The sequence below is a fragment of the Spermophilus citellus genome, assembly GCF_964194105.1.
Source record: "Spermophilus citellus genome assembly, contig: SCAFFOLD_58, whole genome shotgun sequence".
Taxonomy (NCBI): Eukaryota; Metazoa; Chordata; class Mammalia; order Rodentia; family Sciuridae; genus Spermophilus; species Spermophilus citellus.
The window spans coordinates 1450358-1470531 of NW_027672891.1; positions in this window are offsets into that span (position 1 = coordinate 1450358).

Sequence of the window (20174 nt, forward strand, 5' to 3'; positions counted from 1 at the left end):
AGCCTTTGCTCATGCTTTCTGGGAACTTGCAGGAAAAACACATACCCACAATGTGTCTTATGCACCTTTTCCACCTATTTTATCCAAAGGACGGACTGCTCGTTTCTCAGGAATTTAACAACTTTTTCTGTGGACTTGATTCATAAGCATCTAGTTTTTTCCAAAATCAGTTGTCATCCTCACTACCTTGGAAGAGCACTTGTCATCCTGTGACTGCTCCTGTGGGCTCTGTGAAGTGCCGCTTGTTCTCAGGACTGGCAGCCGACACCACTGCCAAAGTGACAGAAACCCATTGTAGCTTGTATTCGTGGTATTGAGAGCAGGTCTTGGAGCCTGATGTATGGAGGTGCTTCTGGCCAGAGGAGTCCACTGCCCACCTTTTGCAGTCGTCTGACCAGTCCGTCTGTGCTCGAGCTCCTGCCCTGCTGGGATACCACTCTGGGAAGCCTTGCTGTTGAGAAAAGTCAGGATTCTGCTTCTGAACAAACCCATAACCTTCAGAAGTGCACTGACTCACTGCCATGTGGTGGGTGTCTTTGAGTCTCTCACTCCTTTGTCGGTGCAGCATGCCCCATTCTGTGGGGTAGCACCTCTAATACCATGATGGTATGATGGGATCCCTCTGGTTAAACAACAGAAAACTGGTTTTATTTTCTTTTTCTGTGCTGACCCAACAGTGACCCCCGCTTCTTGTCTCAGACTTCACATATGAGTACAGTGGAAATGCTCCTTTAAAGAAAGTGGGAGGCACAAAAAGATTTCAAGAATAAACAAAACCGTCCCCCAAACTTTTGTGTTTACCTGGGCTGAGACAGAACCCTCTGTGGGCAGCAGAAATGTGAGTACGGCCAGCACAGCCTTGTCTGCCCTGGGATGGAGTGTGCCTTGTGCCATGTGTGCGTTTGGTGGCTCTGCTAGGAGGCAGCCTGTGCCAACCACTTTGCCATCCCAGCAGATGGTGCCTGGGGCTGGAGTTTGCTCACGTGGGCTTCTTGAGGGCAGCTTACAGCCAGAGAGGTTCTTGTTCATGATTGGAGGTCTGCTGGGGACCTGGGGTAGCCTGCTTGGTGCTCACAGCCCTCCTGTGTTTCCATCCTCAGCTCTGGGTGGAGACCACTGTGCAGGCAGAGGCCTGGAGGCTCAGCACCAGACCTGTCTTTGGTCTTCAGACTCCATAAGTCAACAGGAGGTGCCTGCCTCCCTGCGGGCCTCTCACACTGCAGTCCTTGGGGCCTGGACTTCTCAGCCTGACTCCGATCCTGGCTCACAGGTGGGGCTGCACCACTGAGGACTGCCCTCTCCAGAAAGCTTGCCTTCAGAGGCCATCACCGGCTCTGCCTGCACCCTGCCGGTCTGGAGGCAAGCCCTTCTGCCTCCACACCCACACTGTCTGTCCTGCGCAAACTGAAACTTGGTTTTTAAAAAATCTTTATTTTTTACTTGTAATTGGATACAATACCTTTATTTATTTATTTTTATGTGGTGCTGAGGATCCAACCCAGGGCCTTACATGTGCCAAGCGAGCGCTGTACCACTGAGCCACAATCCCAGCCCCTGAAACTTAGCTTTTTATCTCTCTTCTTTCTCTCCTTCTCCTCCTCTTCCACTTAAGGGAAATACTAACATGAAGCAAAATGGGATGTTTGTTTGTGCTGACATTCCCTTCAGGGGTCTTGAACTGTGGAAGAAGTGAGATAACACCTGCATCAGTGGACATGAGTGCGTTGCCCCTGCTAGGTGAAGGGGACAGCAGCCAAGACCATGGAGAGACGTGCTCCAAGGCGTTGCCAGCAGCATTGTGGGAGGACGGTGTTTCCCCAGCACCTGTAGCTCAATGCTGGGTAGCTGTGGCTTGGCCTCTCCTTCCCATGCCCCTGGCGTGAAGGTGTCCTGAGATGAAGACCTCTGCCTTGAAGGCCAGTTCTTGACCAATGTCACCAACAGCCCTGTCCTGGAAAAGCAGTCTCGCCCTGCAGCCCGCTCTCCCTGACAGCCCTGGCCCCAGGCTTCGCCCAGCACTCTGTCCTGGGTTCCTCTTTCTCCTCTCAGCTGGCTCCAGGATGACCAAAAAGCCAGGGCAGCACCAGACCCTGGCACCCACACACCCCTCTAAGATGGAGGTTGCCTGCATTGACATATAAACATAAAGAATTTCACATCAGCCTTCTTAATCCCACCTATGATTGGAGCACATTCTAGATCTTTCTTTCACTATTTACAGCACGAGGTCCTTCATCTGTGTTCATCACGTTCTTTCATGTTCTAGACGACCACCTATTTTATCTGAGTGAGAGGCTAGGGAGGTGTCTAGCTTCTGCCCTCCAGGAGGCTGTGTTCCTGGACTTACCAAGAGCTGAGATCAGCTACCCCAGAGACCTGGGGTGACCAACTAGTTTGTGGAGAGGTGTTGATTAGTGATAAGCGTTTTGGCTACTTAGATTTTTGCATTTTAATAGGGACAGTTCCTTAACTGAAAGAAAGTAGTTTCTAATGGTGGGAACTCCCTGAGGGTGTTAAGAATGAAGTCTGGAGGGAATGAGGGCTTCTAGCAGCATCTCAGAAGCTGCTCTGGCAGATGCTCAGTAGAAACTGAAGACTGGATTTTTAAATCACAAAACCATTTTCACAAAGATCACTGCCTCTTTTAGTGCTCCTTTCACAGGAAGCTGAGTTCTGGATCATTCTAAGATGAGGAGAGATCCCAGCTTTCGGTATGATCCTGAGTACCAGCTGTGACCCAGAGCACTGGGGGAACTGGAGCCATCCACAGGGTGCCTGGAATGTGGGAGGTTCCTAAATCTCCTGAGTGGAGGAGCTGGACAACGTCTGCCCATAGAAGAATGATGTTGCTATGTCCCCATGTCCTGGGTTTGCAGGGGTGAGACTGCAGAGGACAGGAACTGCTCTTTATAGGCATTGTGCCCTTGCTTGACTTCCTCACATCTAATGGCTGAGTTACCTGGTTCTTATTCATTAGAAATCCTTACACCCATGTTAAAGGTGAGGAAACTGCTTGGTAAGTTCTTGAAAGGTCTTCTTGTCTCCCAAGAGTGTGCTGGGCCCAGGATGTCACTTAGGATATTTTTGCCTAGAATCCTTCAAACTACACAAAGAGCATGGCTAATAGAAGCCTGGGCACCCCAGGGCTTCTCCAGACACTGGGCTTCTGATTAATGATCTCAGAGAAGAGGCACATATTCTCCCAGACCTATCACAGAGGGACCTGTCTGTCTGGGGTGGTCTTCTGAGGGACTCTCTGTGAAGGGTTGGGTACCAGGAGTGCGCCCCAGCTGTACCAGCCCTGTGGTGACCATGCAGAGTGTTGCTCTCCTGCAACTGATGAACTTCTGTAAAGGTTCAGTTCTACTTCTGGTTTAGGGAGACGTGACCCCATGTGGAAGACACAGCAGAGAGTGGGGAGCTGGGAAGAGTTGGAAGGTATGACCACAAAATCCCAAAGGAGGGACTGAGGCAGAGCAGGCCACCTGCTCCCTGTGGCCATGCCTGTCCTCCTCAGGATGGTCAGTACACTCAGGCTGGCCTATAACACAAGCCCCGGCAGATGGAGCTCAGTGAGTTTGTCATACCCCAGTGTCAACTGCTGCTGAAGGGCATCTCTTTAAACTGTAGTACAATACAATGCTGGTTGCTTTACTTTCTTTTTTAATTTTTTTAAATTTATTTTTATTTTTTAGTCATAGTTGGACACAAAACTTTTATTTTATTTATGTGGTGCTGAGGATGGAACTCAGGTCCTTGCACAAGCGAGGTGAGCACTCTACCACTGAGCCACCACCCCAGTCCCAACTTTCAGTCCTATATTTAAGGTTCTTTAAAAGGAGAATTAGGTATCACTGCAAAGCACCCAGAATTTTACTAATTTGTTCATGTGCAAAGGAGTTCCCTTCTTTTGTGTTCATTACCCAGGTGCATAATTAGTGTAAAGGAATTTGAGCAGGAGTGAGCACAGTTGGGTGACTCCATTATCACCCAGGATGTCCCATTCCTCTTTGTGAGGAAGTCAGGCTAGGTGGCCTAGATCCAAACAACAATCTACAGTGCACTGGTTGAGTTCAGACAGAAAGTGAGGCTTTCTGAGCTTTGGGTTGTGGGAAGTTGGAATCGCTCCTGTGTGCAGATGCCCGTGAGCTGCATGGGGTGATGACACCTGGGCAGCTGAGCCAGGCATGACGACACCTGGGAGGACTGTGTTCCCAGTGGATGAGCTTCTATTCCTTCTTCTGCGTAAGCCATTTCCCATAATCTGTGGCTCTAGGTTTTTATCCAGATCCTATACATTTCTCATTGTTTTGCTTAACTCAGGGGTTTTGAAGGGTATAAAACAGGAAAGGGTAGACTTGGAATCACTCCTGGTACCTTTTTAAGCAAATTGAATCATAAAATGCAGCTACAAACGTGGCTTTCAAGACCCAGGATCATGGCTTCATTTCTTCAGTGGCCTGTCATTTATTGGAGGCCTGAGGAGGCCTGGCAGGTGACGTACCAGGAAGGATCTCTGGTGTGTGAGCACGTCAATCCTGTGCCTGTGCTTTGGCCAGGTGTCAGAACAGGAGCGAGGTCTGCCTCTCCAGGTGCGCAGTCCTCATGGCGCAGATGGTTTCAGAGAGCAAAGGCAAACCTGCCTGGGTCCAGATCTCTGCTCTAGAAGCCTCTTCCTGTGGGACCAGATGAAAACATTGAATCACATGAGACTCAGATGCCCCTAGTGAGATGAGGATGTCAGCAACCACCAAGGATATGATGAGGAGGCTTAAAGAACACAAAGCAGCCCAAAGAGAAGCACCTGAGGATGAGTGGTGCAGGGCCCTAGGCTTTGTGTTTCTAGGTACCTGTGTCATGCAGCTGAGGAGAGGGTGGTGAAGTATCCTGGGCTTCCTGTTCTAGGCACCTCTGTCTGTGCAGCCCACATTACTGAGCTCAGGCTATTTTGAGATCTTGTTTCTAAAGCTGTGTGACAGTGATGAGCCCACTCCCATGTTGCCCAAGATGGGATGATACCTTCAGTACAGCACCCCCTGGGACAGTGCCATGGTCTGAGGAGTGACCCCAGGTGCATGTGGAGTGTCGAGCAGTTGGCAAGCCCCAGAGATGAGCTTTGGGGGAGTTTATGTGCAAAGCTGAAAGCAATTTTGTTTATGAAAAGTTCTAAACATTTTTGCTGATAGTTCAGCTAACTTCCCTAAGAGGCATGCATTCTTAAAGGGAGACCAACAACTTTCTTATGAAGAAAGGGAGAGCTCTGGCCCAAAGGCTCCTTTGTGTACTTGGCTTTCCTGACCCCTGCCTCTGGCAAGGAGCAGCCTCATCTGGTCTCTGTAGGCACTGGGTGCTGACTGTTGTGGCAAGGTCGTGACCTGGGTGAGACTCGGATCCTCTAGACCCCTTGGTACTGGCTACTACTGTTTAGCCAATGGGAAAAGTTTGTATTATTTCGAAGCAGAGCAGATAGATTCCCAGGGGTGGACAGGAGCACAGGCAGTGACTGTCTTTGGGACAATGACAAGGCCAGGGCTACACCTTAGAGTAATATTGACTGGAAGGTAAAGATGGGTGCCCCCTGCGACCACTCTGAAGTGGGTCTGTCCCCCCCTCCCTCCTCAGCCTGCAAGGGCAGTGCTGGGCTGTGACTGACCTGGTTCCTTTCCCACATGGCAGGATCTCAGAGATGCCAGCCATCATGGATGCTTTTCTCTAGCCCTCCACAGGTCACACACCTCAAGCCCCACCCCTACATGTGGCCACTCTGCGTATCTTTCTCTATGAGCAGCTGTTGTTTAATGATAAGGGCCAAAGGAGTCAGCCATCCATCTTCGTTTGATTCTTGCTGACACAGGAGCTTCCCAGGCCAGGGCAAGGTCACCCGGGGGCTGTTCGCCCTCATTTGCCTGCTTGTGCTCCTCCTAACCACCTTCTAGAAGTTACATCTGAAAGATTTGGGCCAATGTCATGGGGCACAGCCAGGAACACCCCATGGCTTTCTGCAGGGCTGTGTTTACTGTTCCCTGTGCACATTTTGGGCTCCTGGCTATCACAACATGTTTCTCCGCTTTCTTCTGTGCTTGGAGATATGGTATGGAGGGCCCAGTTACAGAGTGTCATGATACACCTCACAAGGCTTACAGTAATTTCAGTGTCACTTTGTGATTATTTCAGGGCCATTTTGAAGCATGACTGGAGAGAACCGTGGCCCTCAGCACATTGGGATAGAAGCCGTGAGCAGGAGCAGCAGAGCTGGACAAGGAGCAACAGGCCAGACATAAAGGCCTGGTTCTGAAGTCAGGGTGCAGCCAAGAAGAGATGAAGAGGCCCAAGGAGAATGACGTGCAGAAGCTTTCTCCCTGTGGAATCCCGATCTCAGCAGCACATCTTCCACATAGTGGCAGGGACCTGTCTGCTCAGCTCTGAGCTTTTGTGGTGCATATTTTTGAAGTATTGGAGGAGAGATGAGTGAGTGAGGGAGGAAGAAACAGAACTCCCCCAATTCCACAGGAGTTATTGTGTGTTACTTACGTTACACCTTGCAAGTTGAGTCTTCACAACAAAAGTCAATGCCATTTCTAATCCTTTCTATACTGCATAAAATAGCTTGATATATTTCCCCAACATATGGTTTATGCTTTGCAAGTAGTAAAATTTATATATCTTGGTCTCTTTCCAAATCATGAACAAATATCATGTGATGGAGTTGACATTTTAATCCAAAAAGTATTTAAAGTTCACAAATCAGTGTGGCTGCTGACTGAACCTTGTGAAGTACAATGCAACATTTCCCCAGCACAGGCAAGTCCCAGGTCACTATTTGACAGAGGAAAGGACAGGTGTATGGTACCTTTCTCCATTAATAACCCTTTGTTTTTAGCTAAGTTTTGCCCTGAAATTAAAGGCAGATACAAAGGAATAAAATGGCCCTCATAAAATGTCTTGATCTTTAAACCTACTTTGTCATAACCGTTCAGTGCCTCAGCACATACAGCAATATCAGGGCAGCTCTGCCCAAATTCTTCAAAGCCAGCATCTCCTGGGTCAGGAGAAGCTTACGTCTCCCTGTTGCTCCAGGGGGACAGTCGAATATTGCCACCCACAGGAGGTCCTGGGGCCTTCGCTTCAGCTCCACTCCAAGGATGGTCTCACCTGTGGACCCTAAGGCCTGCCTGGACCTGCCATTCAGAAGCAAAGTGGGGTTTTTCAAGAGATGCAGGCTCTGGGCCCCTGCTTGAGGGTGAGGAGCCTGGCCTGGAGGCTCTACCCCAGCTCCACCCCTCTCTGGAACTGTTTCTGATCCATCTGGGCTCTAGTGAGCCGGAACTCCACCTGTTGGTAGATCTGCTGCTGGAGCCTTGCCTCTGCTGGCCTCAGCCCCACACCAGCTCGTTCTCCATGGTTCCTGGCATTTCCTGCCGTTCTCTGCCATCTCCGTTTCTCTTCCTTCTGGCAAACCAATTTGACCACCTTCTTGTAAGCCAAGGCAGAAGAGAGAGAAAGACATTGGGAGATGAATGTGCCAGTGACTAATGGGCTTTCCTTTGGATTAAAAATTGCTGGTAGCAGGCCTTCCCAGGCCCCCAGGGCCCAGCCCCCAGTTCCTTGTTCTGCATCTCAAAGTGGCCACCTCACAGGGTCGTGATGCAGGCTTGCAGTTTCATGTTTATCTGCCTCAGACATATGTGCCTTTTTGGGAACATCTTGACCTGTTCGAGCCTCCTGATAGGGAACGGTGGTGGTGGCAGTAACCCCAGGACGCAGTTATTACTCTTCCCTCCTCGCTTTTGAGTAATTTCCCGCAGCTGTTACAAAGATATATAAGGAGAACAAATTTGGCAATAAAGTGCACACACGCCTCCTCCTGGATGAAGAACCTTGGTGTCCTGTGTATTTCTTAACCCCCACCATCCCTCGCCGGACTCGGCTTCTGTGGCCGGACGCGGCAAAAAATCACATATCATAAAATGAAGAGGTGATGTAACGAGAGCCATGGTTCTGGCGCCAGGGAGGGTAAGCCATCCAGGGCTTCTGCATCCTGGTGAGTCCCTGGTGAGTCCACAGGATTCCATATCTAAGCATGCATGCATTCTCCAGGGGGGCCTGGGCTTCTGGGCTGCCATTTGGTTTTCTGTGTTTTGCTTCTATTTTTGCCTTGTTTTGCTTTTCTTAATGACATAGAACTTAAAAAATGGAATGCCCATCTCACAAGTAGCACAGACACCTGGTCCTCTGCCTCTAGTATGGCAGTGCCCTTCATGCCCAGGGGACCCTTGAGCAGTGTGATTCTCACAGCGGCTGTGGCAACCTTTCTACATAGAAAACACCCCTGCAACCTTCCAAAAAACGCCAGTTGATCACTTAGAAGATCACACTCGAATTACACTGGAATTACATGTCTCCTCAGCTGCACTGCTCCCATTAGGACATTTCCAAATGGCATGGCAAGCAGAGAATGAGTCATAGCACACAGTATCCCTAAATCCATCAGAACTAACGGTCTCATGACCCGTGTGGGTTTCTAGGTGCTTGGTTGCAGCCCAGCCAGCCCCATCCATGGTAGGACACAGGCTCTGTGCAGCCCAGCTTACCTGCATTCCCAGTCCTTCTCAGGTGAGGCCTGGTAAGCAGGTAGGCCTGTGCCTCACTGTTACTCCACAGCTGCCCTTGAGCCAGTGGATACCAAATGGTCTCGGGCCCCCATGCCATTGAGCTCCAGCAGCAACTGAGCTCAGGCTCTTGGAGATCAGGGGAACAGCAGAGGGATAGGTGGCCTCCAGTGCCCACGGGCCCCACTACCACACTATTGGCTTCCTCTCAGGCTTCTGCTGCTCCTTTATGTTGCACAATACAACAAACACAAGTGAACTGGGCTAGAGCGAGGCAGGTGGGCACAATTCTCAGGCCTTTATGAAGGCCAGGTCTTATTCTTTTGAGGAGTTCTCTGTGCTAAGTCATTGTTGTGACTGCCTGAGATAACAGGACCACTAGGATGAGCCCTGGACTGTCCCTGGTGAGGTGCCGGGGCATCGGACCTCCACCCTGTGGGTGTTCTTTCTGTGAACCTGTGCTCAATTTCCAAACAGTGTCCACATACTAGGTGTGCAGCTCTGACATATGCTTTAAACATGAGTCCTGTCTGTTCCACCAGTTGGTAGTTCTGGTGTTACCTATAAATAAACATGTAAACACCAGAAAGAGCACAGAGCGGGAGGGAGGTAAAAATCAGCATCACATCTCAATATTTTTATTTTCTTCCCAACAATTTGAATATAAATAATGATATTTTGCTAAGATACTGCCTAAAATACCTGACTTTTACAGACTCTGATGTGGTATCTGCATCTATGACATGAGGCAGGCTGGGGCATGCTTGGCCCATTTGAGACTGTGGGACTGTGGCCAGTGCTGGTTCAGGAACTGGACCCTGAGTTCCCTGTTTCCTGGAATGTGGGTTGGAGCAGTGACCTGCTCACCTGTGACTCAGGGAGGTGCTGCTCTGTTCTCACGTGGAGAGGCCATTCCCTGACTCCATGACATGGCTGCGGCTGATGGTGCTAACACTCTTGGAGGCTTTCCAAGAGGCTAATTTGAGTCCTTTGTGACAACTGCAGTTTGTGGTCCAAATTATCTAACTCCACACAAGAGCAACAGTGATGACATTGAGGTTTGCTCTTTGGGAACAGAGGTGCTGATCCAGCAGGGTCTCGGACACCCATGCCACTGAGCTCTGGTCCAGGGTCCAGGGACAGGCCAACCAGCTGTCTTCCTTTTCTGAACCGAGCTTTGCTTTCTCATCTGCAACGTATGAGGATCAGTGTGCTGATGCCCAAGCTTAGCACAACAGAAGGCCCCAGAGCATCATTCCTGCCCAGTGCCCACCCTATGCATGCCCCTCCCAACCCAACACCAGACACCCTGACTCTGTGGCTCAATTCTGGAGAGCATTTGGTGGTGTGTTTCAGTGCACAAAGTGTTGGCAGGCTGCATCACTCTGTTCAAAAGAAGAAGAAGAAGAAAATACACCAAGTTTAAAATAAAACTTGGATCTCATCCCCAAACTGAGACTGTTTACATGGAGCATATTGATCACATGAGAAACAAATGTTCATTTGGGTCTGAGCAGCCCATTTATCTAAGGCATTGAAGAAAAGAATGAGCGCCTGAAGTATCATCCACAATTTCCTATTTGAATGGGGAATAAACCAGGCTTCCCTTTCCAGGTTAGGAAACCCTGTGATGTGCTCACCAGGAGTCAGCGCCTGCTGATGGTGTGCATGGGTCCCCAGCTCTGCCCTTCCACCCTCGTGGGGGCTGTCACAATAGAGTCCATCTGCTTTCAGCATGGTGTCACCATCCTGGATCAGCAGCAGCTCGGTCTCTACAGCTGTTAACTGAGAATAATTTCAATCAATCCTCTCATGGGCAAGAGTCAAAGAACGAAGATGTAGGACTATAACTATTAACCCCTCCCCCCGAAAAACACTGAGGTTAGGAGCTTATTTACAAATAGAAATGAAAATGAACAAAACTGTCCAGAGACACACCCAAAATAGCCAAGAGCAGTGCGGGTGTGGCCATCCCTGAGCCTGGCTGTGGGGATGCAGGTGTGGTCAGCTAGGAGCCTGGCCATGGGGTTGAGGGGTTGCTGAGGGACAGAGCCAGCTATGCTGCTAGGGCATGGGCAGCTCACTGCTTGGCAGGTTTCAATCACCTTCTGAACAGGCAGCATGTCATCCAAGGCAGGACCACCTCGTCGTAAGGCACAGGTAGAAACTATTTGGTGTTGATGAAGGATATAAGTGATTCATATTTTTTCTATTATTTTTCTTTCTAAATGCTTTTTAAAAAAAATTTTTAGTTGTCATTGGACACAATACTTATATTTTTATCTGTTTTTATTTTTATGTGGTGCTGAGGATTGAACCCAGCACCTCGCACATACTAGGTGAGTGCTCTAGTGCTGACCACAACCTCAGCCCCTCTAAATGCTTTTTATTGTGTCTCTCTTAAAGTTTTCTTGGGACCAACTTCCACTGTTTTATGGTTATCTTTTGAATTCTAATATCTACCAATTTGCTATAATAAAACATGAAAATATATAAAGTCTTTTGAGTATGTATTGTGCATGCATGTGTGGAGAAAAAGAGAGAGCGCCTAGTTACATTGAAACCCATGCCCCAACGCGGAGTGTGCCGAGGCCCTGTCTCATCACCTGAGGCCCTATCTCATCACCCCGGGAGGCTCCATGGGCACCAGAACACATGTGGATGGCAGACCACCATGGCAGCAGGCAGGAGGTCCCCACAATGGCCACCACAGTTCATGTGCTGCCTGGACTGAGCTTCATCCTGAAGGGTGGGAGCTGTGCAGTCCTGATGCTGGAATCTGATGGGAGTCAAGGGGGACGGAGGCTACTGTATCCTGCTGGTCCAGCCCTGAGCTGCGTGTCCTGTCCAGGGCAGACACAGACCCTTGTGGAAGTGTTACGAGAGGGCTCAGGGGGCTGTGCAGGGACAACTGCCCAGAAGGAAGCAAGAACCTCACCCGCCCCCTCCAAGGTCCTGGGTTCTGGAGGCTGCAGCTCAACACAGCTAACCTTCACTTTCTCCTGGGTTAACCCCACAGGACATATTTTAGACAAAAGAAGTCACCCTGCAGAGAGGAAAGCATGGCAGGAAGCCAGTGTATGGCTCACCCTTCTGAAGGGTCCATTGGTAACCAGAGCTGGGGCATCATGAGCAGTGTGTGGCCCTGATGCTGTCTCCCATAATCTCTCTCAGGAAACTCACTGATAATCAGAGCCTCAGCTACCTTCTTGGAAGGACTCATACTTGTGCCTGAAGCCTGAAATCCTGCATGCTGCAACCCATCTAAGCAGCATGGACCCAGGTTCCCCTCATCAGTGTTAGCAATGTCTTGTGCAGGCCAGCTCTGCCTGACTTAGGCCTTCCCTCTGACATTGATTTCTCTTCCAGGGTCCCATCTCAGGGAGGATCTTCCCTTGCCCCCTGTGCCAGGGGCAATTGTTAGGGAACAGTGAAGTTAAATGCTTTCAAGGCATGGAAAGGGACAGAGGAAGGTGTGAGGCTTCAGAGCGAGTGCCACCCAGCATCCATGAGCGTGGTGATGTCCCTGCAAACTCCAGTAGGGCCTCACATGCTGTGCAATGCTGCTGGGGGCATGACCATCATCAGGAAGGGACAGAGACATGGAGAGCAAAACACCATCAGCTCCTGCTGAAGCAAGGGTCAAGGCCGGGACTGGAAGGAGAACTGGAGCACCCTCTCAGCCCAGCAGCACAGCTCTGAGACAGAGTGGAAGATATCACTATGGGGCTCCCAGGGAAGGGGCTCTCGGGTGCTAACCTTGGCATCTCATGTTCTCCTCAATCAATTAATGCTTTTGGAGCATAATGGAGAATGTGGGGGCTATGGAAGGCAATGATGTTGGAGGGGATTTTCTGAGAAGGTGTGGTTCAGTGGTAGAGAAGGTCTGGCTCTAGGAGGTTCCTGGAGAGGAGACCACAGGCCCTACAGGTGCCCAGCCAGCACTGAACTGCTCTGTGGTTCCCAGCACAGCAAAGGAGAAACCTCCCTGCCCATCATGGCCCTGAACTCCCAAGTCCATCCACATGTCAGGCACTGTGATGTGCTCACCAGGACTCACAGGCACCGCTTCACAGGGGTCACATGGTCACCCTGACAAGCACCACGGGGCGGGGGGGCATGCCTGATGTGCCTTCCTCCCAGAAACACACCCAAAGACAACAGATACCTCTGCGCCATCACACACCCTGTCATGGGCCTGAGTCCACTCAGAGAGCTTTCAGTTTCCCCTTTGACTAAAAACTGACAATTGGCCTGAAGCACATTTATGGTACACCGCAACTGGGAGGGCTTGGATGCAGTCTGCAGTGCCTGGAGTCTAGGCTCTGGAGGGCTCATGTCCTGCCCTGACATCCTGCAGGTTCTGAAAGCTAACTCCACACTCCAGGCCGCACACCTGGCCTGTAAGCCCCCGTGCTCCTGGGCACAGCAGGTACACTGCTCCCAAATGAGAGAAGGAAGCAGGTCTCAGAGCATGTGCAAGTAAATTACTAAGTGCAGATCTGTAGTCACAAATTCTATTTGATTTCAAAATTCTTCCCTTACAGTTCTCAGCACAGCCTACATGTCCTGGCAGCCCTCTGTCGAGTAGAATCCTCAAAGGCTTACGCTGGTCTGCGGTGGGTTGTCCAGAAGTAAGCAGCAGCACTCCATTTCCTTCCTGGCACTGAGGTCTGGTTTTCTTCCCGGGTTTCCTGGGGTGAGACCACCAGGAGAGAAGGAGTGACAGCTGACATGCCAGGCCATCTGCTGCCTGGACATTAACCTAGATGAGCACTTTCCACAATTCCAAGATGCATTTTCTTCAATGATATGATGGAAAAAATAACAACATTACAAAAAGTAAATAAGTGTGTGTGTGTGTGTGTGTGTGTGTATAAACACTTCTTAGCCCAAACTACCATATTACTAGTCTATATAACACATTTGTGTTGCTTGTGTTATTAAGTGTAACATCTTCCAAAGAAAATGGTTCTGTGACTAGAAAACAATGTAAAATTTAAAAATAAAATTTCTAGCTCTTTAGATGAGGGATATTCTGTTGATTTATAGTTTTCAGTTACCATGACAAAACATCTGAGAGAAACAAGTTAAAAGGACAAAAGGTTTACTTTGTTTTTGGTCTGTGGTCATGTGGCTTTATTGTGTCTGGGTCCCTGATAAGGCAGAACATCATGGTGCAAAGCACTAACATCCAAGTGGCCAGGGGTCATAGAGAGAGTTCACTTATATCACAAAGCTCCCCCAAATCATTAGCCTGTGAACCCATCACTGTGTGAATCCTGACACGTCAGAGCCCTCATGAGACTGTCACATCCCCTAGGCCAACATCTGCCCTAGGGCCAGGCTTGACACTAAAGTATAACTGTCAGGACACTAACTGTTTTAGTATCTTTGTGTTAGCCTTGCCGGGCTTCTCAAATTAAAAAAAAAAAAAAAAAAAAAAAAAAAAAAAAAAAACCTTAATAATTTCTCACAGTACATGGGATTTACCCAATGGTTTTAGAAAAACTAGGATTAAATAAGTAAGGATTGATACGGAGTGTGTGATCATGGCCAGCAAACTGCTGCCCATGGAGGGTTGAGATGTATTTATTAAGGAGTGGCAGAAAATCCTAGGCTGGGAAGGTGGGGGTGGGCAGCAGAAGCGGGCTCCTCCTCACCTGTCCGGGGTCTGGCCATGGCCTCATTCCCTGTGCGGGGCTCAGCCATGGCCCGGCATGGGTAGGAGGCCCAGGCTGGGGTGAGGCCTCAGTCTGGCTCCATATATTCTGTCCATTTCCACATGGGATCTAAAGAAGTCTCTTCCTTTGTTTATTCCAGTGTTCCTTGTTTTTAAAGAACTAGGAAGTGAGGAAAGAGATGGATACGCACACAATCCAGTGGTCGGGGTTCCTGATCCCATAGTAGTGTCAGCCCCATCCCACTGGAAATATCCCAACTGCTATGAAATCTTCTTGCATTTGCTGTTCCCAGAGCATCAAGGCTGTCTGGGAAGCCGTGGAGTGAAGGGTTCAGGAGTCCTCAGTGTGTCTCCAATCTGAACCCCAGAGCCAAAGTAATCCCAGCACTCATCTCACTTCCACGGGGGATGGGGAAGGAGCTGGAATATCCCTGGAACACCGTCCTCTGTCTCTTTCCCCTGGGGCTTAGCAAGCCATTCCATGCCCTGGAATGATGCAAGTGACCCTGGTCTGCACCCCCAAGGGTTTCATCTTCAACCAGATCAGGATTCAGCATGACTGCAACAAGGTTGGTGCTGGCAAGAGAGTGAGGGAAGGCACCCTGGAGGCCACCTGGTGCCCATACCACCCTTTCCTGAGTCATGAACCTCCTCAAAGCCTCCACTGGAGACCCCTCTGGATCTCTGTGCAGCAGACCCAGAGAGCATGTCGGCACCTCTCCCACAGCGTCAGAATTTCCAGTGCAGGGAATGAAGCACTTCTGCTGGGGAAAATATCATGTATTCATCTCTGGGTGGAAGTAACTCACCTTGCAATTTCTGTTCTTAGTGTTCATTGTTTGCACAAATGTTAAGCTTGCATTTCTTTCTTTCTTTTTTTTAGAAACAAAAGAACTTACATGATTTAAATATACAGAGACCAATTCTAATGGCATAAGTAGGAGAGAAATATTTTAAGAGAAATATTTCTAAATGTGAGCTAGTGAGCACATAAGAAGAAGAACGATTACTTTCCAAATGACCCTGTAAACAGTGAATGTGAAAGTCAGTTGCAGAACAGAGTTCTCCATTACAGTAGCCACTCCATGTACTCTGATTGCTCTTGTTTATTCACAAGGCAGCACTTGTTATCTCTATTAACATTTAAGAATTATTTACAATATTCTGTTGCTTGCTACCTTAATAACATATTCCTTGCAGTTAACTTCAGAATGGTTGGCAGTTTTTACATTGTTTTTCCCAATGTCTATAGATTTCCTTATAATTTCCAGTCTTAGCAATAAATCGCAGAGTGGAGAGTTGTGAACCCTGGGAATCCTGCCCTCAGCTCTGCATTCCCCTATCCTCCCCACAGGTGGAGGGTGTTGGTCTCTTTCGTAGCTCAGATCCATGATACCAGGACACAAACACTCAGAATCACACTTTGGAGTGTACATTCTAGAATGTTCGAGCTTCCTTATTGCTTGTTCATGACACACTTTGATTCCCAAAGTGCTATGCTAACTCCTGAGGAGAAAGAAGAAGAGCCAGGGTGATTCTGCAGAGGAGGATCCCAGGTCACCGATGGTGCACACTTACTTGCACATCACCTGGTGGGAAGGCTGCTCAGCAGAGCACCATGAGGCTGGGGGCATGGCCAGAGGAAGGGACCCAAACTGAGCTGGGCTTGCCGAGGGGCAGGCCAATGGTGGGTAGGGTGCACAGTGGCCAGTGCCGAGGATGCTGTGGTCAGATGCCTGCTCCATCTCTGTCCTGGGCTTTCTCCCTGTGGAGAGTGGGTCAGGAGCCTTTCTTGTCAAGGGCAGACCTCAGGACGGTGAAGACATGTTCCCCTCAACCCACACAGGAATGCCACATCCCATGCACATGGATTTCACTCAGGTTTGCCCCAGGAGGCCAGGGCAGGCAGCAGATTAGGACAGCAGGAGCAAAGACCACACTGCAAAGCATGCCTCCAGGTGGCCTGGGCCATGTCCCCTGCTCCTTCACTGGCCAGAGGTCATGTGTGACCACTTGTCTTGACTCTGATTTCACAGGACAGGTTTCAGGTTCCTATTCTGCAAGCTTCACTTTGAAGTCTGCAAAATACTATTTCATTGTGCTGTGCACTACCTTAACAAAGTCCTTGGGTTGTTAAAAAAATACAATGTACCTGGTCCGGTATTTACTAGGAAAATCTATTATCTAAACATATTTCTTTCTCAAATAGCTGTGCTTTGCTGGAAAGAAACAGACATTCTAGACTGGATTCAGTGAAGCGAACAACAGAATAAAAGCAGAGTGGGAAAACTTTATTGAATTTAAATAACAACAAAATCTTTCTCAAAGGCATTAACCACAGTCCATCTGGGCTCTTGGTAAAACCATAACTGTTGACACCGAGATGACAGAAGATCCATCCACACACATACACCACATACACACACACACACACACACACACACACACACACACACACACACACACACCTGCTCCAATTACTGGCTGCCTTTGTACTTAGAAGCAGAAAGTATCAAATCATTGGTTCAGATTGACAGACAGGGAAAGTATAATGCAGAGAGATAAAGGTTACCATCATTCCACAAACCCAAAGAAAAGTGGGTCAGCTGTTCTCCAGGCACCCAGTCAGATGTGTGCGGGGTGCCCTGGATGGGCATTTGCCTGTCCCACCTGTCCCATTGTAGAAACCAGAAGGGTCACCGCTCAGGTCCTGGCTGTGGGGAAGAAACTTCCTTATTCAACAGATGGGCATCATCAGCCCCAAGAATGTGCTGTCATCACCACCAGGCACAGCGGAAGCTATTTAAGTAACAGCCATCGCCTTTACAGTGCTTATGGGGTTTCCATAACAGAAATGCTGCCGCTTTCCTCAAAGGATGTTTGCCTGTGTGACTGTAGCCCACAACCTGCCATGACCCATCAGGGTATCTTGGATGCCAGCACACTCACGGACGGTGCCCCTGCTTCATGCCCATGCCACAGAAGGTGGCTGCACCATCATCGAAATCTTGGATGGCAGCTTGAACTTTGTAAGTTCAGAGAGGCTACAGAGAGCCTTGAATGCTCTTCTAAAAGCTCTTCCAAAAGCCTGGCTGGGCAGGAGTCACCAGCTCTGGTGTGTTGTGAAGGTAAAATTGTTTTGGGGGTGGGTGTGAAGCTCACCCCTGCCCAGGTACAGAATTGGTGCAGACTTGCTCTGGCTCAGGTCTGGTGCTCGGTCCCCTGAGGACCTGTGCCTGGGACCAGGAGTCTCAGTCATGGTCAGCCCGCATTGACGTCCTCCCCTGAGCACAGAGAACAGATCAGGCAGTGTGCCCTTGTCTTCTCATGCCCTGTCCCACTCATTGGGCCCATTGTGGGTTCTGCCATTTAACCACCACAGCTGTGGCACACATGCCCATGAGCACTGCTCCTACAGAGTGCACTGACCGTGGTCTCCCCCTGAGGCTGGCCACGCTCCTGGGCCCTCCTGGCAGTGCCTTCTCTGGGTTGGTTTTCCCTTCCCCAGCCAGAGTGGCGCTGGGTCATGACGAGTGGCCTTAGGAGGAGACAGCACTCTCAGCCTGCATCTCCTGGAAGGCTTCTAGAGGACATGCCAAGAGGAGAGCCTGTGACCAGGCAACCCGGCCTTGGCCTCCAGAACTGAGAAGCCGAGTCTGAGCAGCCCAGCCATGGTGTTTCCTCCATCAGCCCAACTGAAGGGGGCACACTCAGTTCCTCAAACCACGATTCCAGACCATGTTTCCTCTCAGAATTCCTGATTTTAAACAATCTGTTGCATCCTCTCCTGCCCTGGCATGCTTGCCTCACTCTCCCTTGGCCTGCCAGGCCCAGTTGAGCCCAGGGATCACACTCAGGCCTGGAGCACACTCCTGCCCCATGCAGACTCAGGGGGGCAGAGGCTGAGTCCTGTTCTCCACAACAGATCCCGGAGCGGGAGCTCACTGAGGCATCTGAATAGACAAGATCCCGAGATCCTATCAGGAAGCCCAGAAAGGGGAACTGCCCTGTCTCAGCCTCAGACCACATGGCCAGTCAAGAGGACAGCCCACATCCCTCTCTCCTTCCCCTGGTCTCCTCTGAGTCACCAGCTGCTCTCTGCTACACTCTGCTGTCTCTGGTCTCTGGGAAAGGGGACCACGTTCCCCTGGTTCTCCTCCCTCTGGGGCCACTGGATCATACATGGCACCCTCCCTGCAGGTCAGTGGCTTCCACAGCCATTCTGGTGAGGGTAGCTGAGGGCATCATCACTCTGGGCTGCCAGAGGGGACACACCCAAGTTCCTTCTTTCCTTCATGTGTGGTCACCTTGAAATGTGGGCTGCTGCCTATCAGCCCGGGTCCACAAGTGGCCTTAATGGCAGTTAGTAGTAATGCAGAAAACTGAAATGGCTTGGGCAGTTTCAAGGCCTGGAGAGACCGGGATTGCTGTTACAGAGCATAGCCTGCCCCTGCTGACTGACAGATGGCATTAACAGACTTCCTCTGGAGGACATGGCCCACTTCCTGGTGGTAGTCGTGGGCCTTCTCTTTCACTCTGTCTAAGCGTCCTCATTGACAGGATGTCATGGTTCACCCTGTCAAACATGCCTTGAGATTGACGAGATCTTCAGCATGGGGGGCCTAGGGTCCATAGAAGGAAGAGAGAGAACGAGAGAATACAAATGGCCACTATCAATATATCAAAGAACAAATAATTTCACACCTCCACTGTTGTGTTTCAAATTCCAGCACACCATTCCCACATAGAGCTCATTTCAACTTTATGCAGTCACCCTGTTCACATGCCACAGCCTCTCAAGTTTATAAACATCACCATCTCTACAACAGAAACAAATGGGTTTGGAACTAATCCAGGTCCATTGCTTCTTTAAAAAAATCCTGTCTTCCTCAGACTATTAGTTTTTATGACTACATCATCTTTTGGAATCCATTGACTACTTACTATTAGAAGAGATGGTAAATACATTCAATTATAAACATTTTCCAGAGCATAATGTATTTTATTTCATTCAAACTTTGTATCAACCTCCAGAGGTTAAGTATAATATCACGTTTACAACTGTGAGGTTAGGTGCTTTCCTAAGATCACATAGCTTGGTGGTGGTAGAACTGGGATAGGAATCTACTTCTGACTTCAAACTGAGGTCTTGTTTTGTATGGTGCTTCCCTGCAAGAAGATGTTGTTTTGTTTTGGTGGAAGAAGAGAGCTTTTATGGAGAACAGAGTTGCAAACACATCCATTTCTTATTTTCTTTCTAACTCACTCATCATTGCAAACATTGATGAGCCTTAAGAATGTATCTGACACTTTTTTGCCCCTAGGAAAGAACACAAGCTAAATATTCTCTGTTAAGAGGCAGAGACAAAGAGCAGACTAGATATTTAGTCTTGCTAAAGCCTTTGGCGAAGACCAGATCTCCTGATACCCAAAGAAGTTAACAGAGCTATTCACGGATACCTAAGTTAAAATATATAAAATAGATTCCAAAAGTTATTTTTTTACAACTTTTCCAGCTAGTTTTAATAAACAGTTGTTTATCAAACTTCTGAATTCACTGGTTTCTAAAACAAGCCTTAAACCAAATTCTGAAACTTAGGAAACTATTAAGAACCACGTAACCTAGCCCAAAAAGTTATTTCAAAGTGTCTTAGAATCACTTTTCAGCTTATAGAAAATAATACAATTTTCTCAGGACAATTCCATATTTTACTGACCTCATTACTACCTACCCATTACTACATATAACTGAGGCTGTAGAATAAGTTTATTTTTATTTACATAGCCCAAATATAACTCTCAACTTATGAAAGAACTTATGAAAAAGATCAGAAACTTTCAGAGTATCTAAAATTAGTTTTTGGTGCCAGGGGCTGAACCCA